Genomic DNA, 8,893 nt, shown 5'->3' with positions numbered 1-8,893 from the left:
TATGGCCTGTGTCTTCACAAACCAGCTATGTAAGGAGTCTCAAGAAAGGTCTTAAATCATTCAGTTGTATAATGTTCAAGCTGAAGAGAATGAATTCAATTTGATCATGTTATGGATGTTCAGTTGAACCAGGCATGTTAGGTAAATTTCTCTAACCTACACAGCTACTAAGCCTGAGGCTGAAAGTAGTAGTGTTACTACCTGCCTCCTCATCAGTTCAACATATTTCCAAACACTGCACTCAAAACAACAGTCTAATGTATAGGAGATACAAGCTTTTCCTGTCTGAATGAACCAGATCACTCCAATTAATCAGATACATTAACCAACCCTGCTTTGGCACAGCCTACATCCAAAAGTTCGGAAATAAAATTACTTTGATTTAAAATAACTGTTTGGATCCTACATGTCTCTAAACCAGACTCTCCTATGAGTAACGACAAAGACCCAAACATATCGTGCTGATTTTCTCTTTATTTGCTTAAGGCCACAAAGGCAGGCTGAGGACAGAGTTGGGGATTATTTCATAAGAGAGGCCCATTCTTTCCATTCTGGAGATTATGCAAGGTAGCCTGGGCTAGTGAGAAGATAAATTTGCATCTGGAACTATACAAGAACCATTTCTCATCTTTTTAACATTTTCCTTTCTTTCTCTTCCCCTTCTCCTTCCTTCTGCTCCTGCTCCTTTTTCTCTCTTCTTTTCTCCTAGTTTTACTTTCCTTCTCTGTGCCTTTCTTCTTATCATTCTTACTCACTTTTCTTCATCTTTTTCATCTTTATATTTCTCCTTTTATTAAGAAAATTATCTTGCATGGTATTCCAACAATACTGAATTATTGTGACTCATGAATGTCTTCAACATTGACCCACTCAAGAACAAAAAAACAGACCATCAGTCTTATCTCAAGATTCCGGCACCAAGGTAGGAAGAAGGCTTAAGTCCCTGTTGGCATTAACTTATTTCCCTAGTTTATCTACTTGATGGCTCTTTAAAGAAGCCCACATTATTATTAGGTTTTTTTTTTTTTTTTTTTTTTGTACAGTGTGTTGATAAGTTTTACAGAGTCTGTGCTCTGATTTTGCCAGCAAATTAATGAGATAAACTTAATAAGGTCTTTAACAGGATGGAAACAAATTGTGCGGAGCGTATTTCTGATTTTAAAAACCATTTCCAAATGTCTTCATATAATAAAAATAAACATTAGAAATAACTAGGAAACCAATGGAGTTTGGGGGATAGTTAAGAATTGAAACCATTTTTTCAGTAAATTCTCAAGGTAACGGAAATGCATAGGTAAAGAAAAAAACTGAGGTGTAGACTGGAAAGAATCAAAACAACATAGTTCTGTGTATCATCTATGAAGGTTGCCACATGTTCTGACCTCACTCCAACGCTTAGAGGACAAAACAAATGAGGGTGGGGTTTGCGGGGTGGGGCTTCAAAAGTTGTGTGTGTGACAGGCTCAAACTCTCTCAGGGCTGTTGTTATTCTGAGGACTGAAGTCCCACCCCAACCTCATTGCTAGAAAAGGGGGCAGCCTAAATCAACAATAAATACCGATTCGGCGCCCTGGGCGTAAGCCCAGTTCCACTCGTAAGCATTATAGCTGAAAAATAATATTCTCATTTCCATATAAGAGAAGTAGGGGTTGGCTAAATTCCAACCCTGAAATTCATAGACACAGGGTAGCACTAGCTAAAAATTAAAGGTTTTAAAATTTTTTTAGTTTTTTTTTTTGTTTAATGAGTACAGTTCTTCCTAGTTGTACTTCATCTTTTTGCTCAAAAACAAAGCTTATTAAAGATCTCCTGACCTCAAAGCTAAGACTGCCTCGATAAGTAAGTTAACATATACTCAAACTCCCAAAATGTTTTTATTTCTTTAAGTAAACAATGAAAAGGATGGTTGGATAACTTAGGACCAGTGATGGGAATGTGGAATAGAGAAGCTGATGTTCACTTAGGAAGGTCTTGATAAAAGGAGGCGGAAAAGAGGGTTAGGAGAAGGTAAGGAGTAAGGGGCATAAAGAATAAATCATTTAAAATAACCCTAATGCGAAATAGTGCTGTCAGATTTCTAGTTTTTATGAAATTATCGGCTATCTTCTATCTCTATTTAAATCTGTGTCCTTTTAATTAGAGAGTTTATCTTAACAGCTAAGTACAGAGGTAGATAGATAAAGAAATCCTAAGCCTAAAATTATAACATATGTAACTGATTCCCATGAGAAAAGGTTAATTTACAAAATAGTCACCTGATCTGGAAAATAAATTTAAAATCGTGTTTGAAATTTGCATTATTGAGGAAGAACTGATAGCTTAACATTTCTTCTGCACTTCCCATTACTTAATTACTGCTAAAATTACACGTACAGTTTATCTTGAGATCTAAACCAGTGTTCGTGCAATTTAACAAAACCACCAGCCTTGTGTTACTGAAAACAAAACCTAGAACATTTTCTACATCGTAATGATTTCTAGGTTTGCCCACCTGATTATGGTAGGGGTTTTTGTAACCAACCATAGATTATTACCACAACCTACGTCCCAGGGCCTACATGATGCACATCCATACTTTTCTAGGGAAATTTAGATCCTCTACGTTTTCTCAAAAGCAGATGCTTTCGTTCCTAGATAATATTTTGAAATGTATTCACTATACCCTTAAAATAGAAGGGAAAAACAAAAGTGTGCATTTTAAGAGATGTATTGCAATAGTTCTTAATAATGGGAGAAACAGATTCTGGTTATTTAAGAAAAAAGGAGTTTATTGTAATAATCTTGCATCGATCTAAGAATCTCAGAGGAAGATAGAGAAGGTGCTCACAAGCTATGCAGGCCGAAACAATACTTAAAATAATCCAGCAGAAGTGGCCTGGTTGGAACACCAATATCATCATTACTGACATATGCACTAAGTACTTCAGTTTGTACTGCCAATATCGCCAGCACTGGATTCTGGACACAGCCATAGCACGACTCCCATGGCTGTCCTGAAAACTTCATCTCACTGCAACCACTGCTGCTGCTAGAGGCTTCTCCAGTTTCCCAGGCTCTGTGTTACCAGCTTGCAACTCACAGATGCATTTGATTAGAGAGCTACGTCACATGCTCACACTCTCAATACAAGGAAGGCTAGGAGAGAAATACTTAGCATCTTCAACCTGTATATTAGGAGATGGCTTCTCCTCCTATCAAAATGTATGAGATAAGGAATTCTTCAGACACAGAAAGAAGGCTTAGATGCTGGGCAGGCAAAAAGAATGATAAATGTCTAAGCAAAAAAGATAATGATGTACCACTATATCTGTGTACAGTCCTTCGTGATCACCTTCATGAGCTCCTCTTCTACACATTGCTGCTTCCTTCTTTGCTCTCCTCTCTGATCTGCACACACACTCTTGTGATCTCATCTACTCTCACAGTTCAATGGCTCTTAAATATACCTTTTTAGCCACCATCATATACTTAACTGTAGCAGAGACTGCTCACTGTCCACCAAAATCCATTATCTTCTTCCTTCATAGAAATAGAATTGCAAGTTGACATAGAAGTTCCCAGACATACAAAATTTCCCAGTCTTTTTTGACATTAGGTGTGACCACATTCATTTCTCCTCAAAAGAATGTGAACAAATGTGTGTGCCATTTCCAGCTCTGAGACTTAAGATGTCTAGACCTGTTTCTTCCATGTTTCATTTTCTTTCCCCTTTGCAACGTCTGGAATCCATGGAACCCAACCTCAATGCAGATGGAATGGAAGAGCAACCTAGGAACATGGGTCACCGAATAAGAAGCAGAACTACCCACCAACCTGGAATGCTGACCTTGAACTAAGGTGTAAGAAGCTGTATTTAAAGGCCTATCTCAGGTAAGCTACTGGCTTATTGTCAGTTATCTTTTTAAAGCTCTTTAGTCTTATGCTAACACACACACATGTACACACTCACAAATTTACCATCTCTCTTAATAAAATCAGTGTGTACCCAACTGGGTACATACTGGATACAAACCTTCAGTTGTCCTAGACCCCTCCTTTTCTCTTGCTCTCCAAATTCAACAAATCACTAAATTATGTTATTTGTACTCCATTGAACATTTCTTTCTCTAAATCCAAAGCTACCACTTCAGTTTGGGCTCTTAGTTTATTGTCCCCAATGTGCCTTTGTTTAGTTGACCCATCTGCATTGAACGTCTTCTCTATCTCTCTCTTTCTGTTTTTCGAGATGGAATCTCACTGTATTGCCCAGGCTGGACTCGGACTCCTGGGCTCAAGCAATTCTCCCACCATGGCCTCCCAAAGTGCTGGGATTACAGGCATGACCCACTGCTCCTGGTTTGCTCTCTTTCTCTAGTCATTTTTTAAAATGTTAATTTAATTTAATTTTAAGTCCCAGGATACATGTGCAGGATATGCAGATTTGATACATAGGTAAATGTGTGCCATGGTGATTTGTTGCACCTATCAACCCATCTCTAGCTATTTTTACTCATCTTTCAGAACTCAACTTAGTTACCATCTTCAACAAGGTTCCCCAATGATGTACAAATGTTCTTCCTCTGTGATCCACTAGCACACAGTGGCTATCTCTAGCTTAGCAGTTGCCCTAAAACATAAAATTAACTATAAATATGAATAAGTAGGCTGTAAAAATCTTGAGGCAGAGATTGCATCTGTTGATAGAATGACTATACTCCACTATTCAGATGTATAAAGAAATAATGACAACTTTTACTCCCTTGCAATATCAGCCTTGCCGCTTGCCTAACACTGAGCTCCCTATGGGAGACTGCAGAAAATGCAGATACCTTTTATTGTGCATGAGAGCAAATACAGACTCAGAGAGCAGCACTTTTGCCTGTTTCTTTACCCAAATCTCTCCCTTAGCCTCTACGAATCAATTATCTACAAAACAGTTTGAAGTTTTCCAGTCTTCCAAAAAAGCAAAGAGTAAGCCACTTCTCTCTGGGATTAACCCATTTTTTTCTGGGGATTCTAACTTATTTCTAGGGTTTTGGTCCAGGAGAGAGTCCCACTCTTTTCTGAGTTTCTTTTCTGTGTGAATGGAACCCTCCTTTCATTCTGTCTACATTATCGTTTTAAATTCATTCTAAGATCCGGAATCACACCCAGCTAGTCTCTTCATATATAAAAATAAAATGTGCAAAGAAAATTTGAAATTTACAATTCTTCTCACACAACAAATACTGGATTTCAATATTATTATCCTGATATAGATTCAAAAACTCTAATTTGGATGTTCAAAGATGACTCCTTGCATACCTACCCTAGTGCTTATCTTCCTAGAGAATAAAGAGATGTCTCTGACAGAAGAGCAGTTCTTTCACTAGAGGAAAGTACACAAAAACATTTTTCTTAGGTCAATTCCCAAGAGACAGCATCTGAGGAGGAGAATTGTGTGCAGGAAGTTTACTAGGGAGTGGTCTCAGCCACAACCTCATAGAGGAAGCTGAGGAAGCAGAGGGAGACATGGAATTGCTGTGCAGTTGCAATTAAGCCTTCAGTCATTCCCATGAAGTGCTCTGGAGCAAGGAATCAGAGACATGATGAGAATGCCTTTGGGTTCTCATAAGCCAAGTGTGGTAGATTATCTTTTCCAAGACAGCCCTAACAATATTTGCCATACTACATGCTCTTTTGCAGTTACTTCTCCCACTCTACCATTAGGAAATGAGATCTGTTTCCATACCCTTGAATCTGGCTGGATGGCCTGAAGCAGAAGTGATGCCATATAACATCTAAGGCTGGGTCGTAAGAGATCCCTGCCTTCTGACTTCGCTACTGAGAATAATTCTCCTTGGAAGCCAGCTACCATACAAGAAATGATGCTACCATGAGACCACAATTTTGTGAGGAAGTCCAAGCTACATATATAAAGAGAAACAGGACACAAGAGAAGCAGAAAAATTCAATGTATAAATACATAGATAAAGCCTTCTTGGACCTCTAAGGAACTAATTTAGTTCAGTTGACTGAGTGACCTGGCCAATGTCACCACTAAGGCCTGCTTGAATTCTTGACCCATAGAATCACGAGCAAATAAAATGGTGGTTGTGTCAAGTCACTACAGTTTGGTATAGTTTGTTACACTGCAATAGAAATGGATGAAGAACTCAGCATCATAATTTTTTTAGATCTTTAGAGCATGTCCCAGCTGACATCTAGATTATATTGTCTTAACCAGCCATCCATGCTGAAGACTTTCCAATACTTCTAACTTTCTACACATAGGAAGTGGTCAAGTTGGAAGCTCTTTGTAACAGTTAAAAGATGGCATCTCCCACTTCATTCGCCCTTAGCTTTACTTGATTCTACCCATCACCTCCTGTCCTAAACTTCTGACGCTAAAGACCACTCGTGTTTCAGTGGAAACCATGACTTTTAAATCAGAACAATTTCATTTCCTTGAGGAGAATTTTCTGAGTTCTGAAGCCAGTCCCCTGAGAAAACACTCATGGAAAACATAATTACAGCATCCTAAAGCATTAGGTTTCCTGTCCTGATTACGACAAAAGACTCATGGGCTTTCCATGCGACAGCCACTCCTGGAAATGGTCCTGTAATTGGGATAAAAGGCAAAAGGAAAATGAAATTCAGATCAATTCCCTGGGTTCTTCCTGTTTATCCTTATTCTAAATTTTCATATAACAAGATGAAGTAAGATTTCAGTGTGCTATTCTAGTATTCACTGCTTCCTTGCCTTCAGGATGCAAGTTTTAAAGCCTTGATGTAGTGCATAGAAACAATAGAAAATTATCATACTGTGCTTCTGGTCAGGTGGAATCATCCTATGTCAATATTCAGTAATGCAGCTCCCAAGGAGTCAACTGACTTGTCTGACTTTGCAAAGTCATCACCATTAATCATGGCAAAATTTTTTTCATAGAGACCATGGTGGCTATCAAATTGTCTCATTCTGTTTGTGCTGCTATAGTAAAATATATGAGACCAGGTAATTTATTATAACAACTTATTTCTTACGGTTCTGAACATAGGGAAGTCCAAGATCAAGGAGCCTGCAGATTCAGGGTATGGTGAGTTAGGCATTCATGTTGCATCTTCACATGGCAGAGGGCAAACAGACAAAAGAGATGAATGCTGTGACTTCACATTGCAGAAGGCAGAAGGGCAATAAAGGGCCTAGTTAGTTCCCTCCAGCTCTTTATAAGGTCACTAATTCCATTTATAATCATAAGTTAATCTCCTCCTAAAGGCTCTATCTCTTTATATTATAATTCATATTATCACATTGGGAATTATGTTTCAACATATGAATTTTGAAGGACACATTTAGAGCATAGCACAAATTGCAATTATGGAAAATAATAGACAAAAACAAATCATGTTGTTATACTCATCCTACAGTCTCATTTTACTCAAATTGTTGAACTCTGACCTTTTGTAACCTACAGAAACAGCAACTTCATAGGCTTCAACCTAATATAAATGATAAAACTAAAGCCTATTACAAATTGAGTAACTGCCCAAAGGTGACCCAACTAGCTGGACAGTGGAAGGGCTGGTATTAGAATTCTGTCTCCACTTGATACTCCCCATGATGATTCCTTTTAGCCTCTGCTACCTCTTATCATTAATCAACATTTTAATGAGGTTAGGTGGAAAAAGCTCAGGATTTGGAGACCTTGATAAATTCAGAATACAGTGCTCCAAGTCATTGAAGTTCCATGAGCCATTTATTCTTTGCCTATAGAATGAAAATAATAAATTCAAGGTCAAGGAGGCTGCATATAAAGCATCTATTATTCATGCAGAGCCTGTGTGTAGGTAGGTTGGGCTGCCACATATGTAGAGTGTTCTTTGACCTTCCAGCAGGAAATCCCTGAAAGACTCCATTAAGCACCCTTCAATCTGACATCCTCGTCTCCCTCTTTTGGTTACTTTTGGGAATGTAAAGCGTTATATATTGAGAAGACCTCTTACTTGTTTAAATATCTTTACCTGGTAGGCGGTTTGCATGTGTCCTTTTGGTGAATTTAGTTAATGAAACTAGTTACATCAGCCAGCTATCATTCCACTAAGAAAGTTGATTTAATTCTATTGGAGTCTTGAAGGAAAATGAGAGATGTATATTTAAATAATGACTCTTGGTTATTAATGCCATCAGTCATAATTTGAATAATAGAAAAATTAACAAGTAGACATATTAAGGAAGGTCTCATGGAAGAAAAAAAATATGTGAACAAACTTTTAAAAGATAGCATCTGACCTTGCAAATATACAAATTACAACAAAACAAGGTAAAATGTAATGAGACTTCAAAGATTCACAGGGAAATACTTCTCAGATAAGATTCTTCATTTGAAGTAACAAAAACAACTCTGGTTACTTAAGCAATATAGGGAATGTATTAAAGGGATAACAAACACCTTATGGAATGGACCAGAGGCTGGAAACCCTAGTTTGGATGCCAGGGAGGAATCAGGACCAGATGCAAGAGCAGCTCTGGCTACACAGACAGCATTTTTTTTTTCTATCCATGTGTCTTTTCTTAGGCCTAAGGGTAAAGGAATTAATGGGACAAGTTTGGATCAAGTCCACAGAGAATATGGCTACCAATGTACAGTACCACCAGAACTGTACAGGATAGATAAATCTACCAAATGGAAATCAGGTTGTTTTCAGGAAGAAGAATAGATGTTGAACAGACATATGAACCAGTAAGTGTTCACCCTGCAGTGGAACACAAGACCAGTTGGTTTGAGTAAGAAGGAAAATAAGCAAATTTATTGAAGACTTTCTTTGTGCTAGGTACTATGATATTTTATACTTTCTATCATTTAATTTTCACAGCAATCCTGAAAATCAATTATTTTCTCCTTTTCCAAATGAGAAAACTCAAGCCAGGTTAAGG

Source organism: Theropithecus gelada, chromosome 6, assembly GCF_003255815.1.
Source record: "Theropithecus gelada isolate Dixy chromosome 6, Tgel_1.0, whole genome shotgun sequence".
Classification (NCBI taxonomy): domain Eukaryota; kingdom Metazoa; phylum Chordata; class Mammalia; order Primates; family Cercopithecidae; genus Theropithecus; species Theropithecus gelada.
This window is presented reverse-complemented; position numbering follows the sequence as displayed.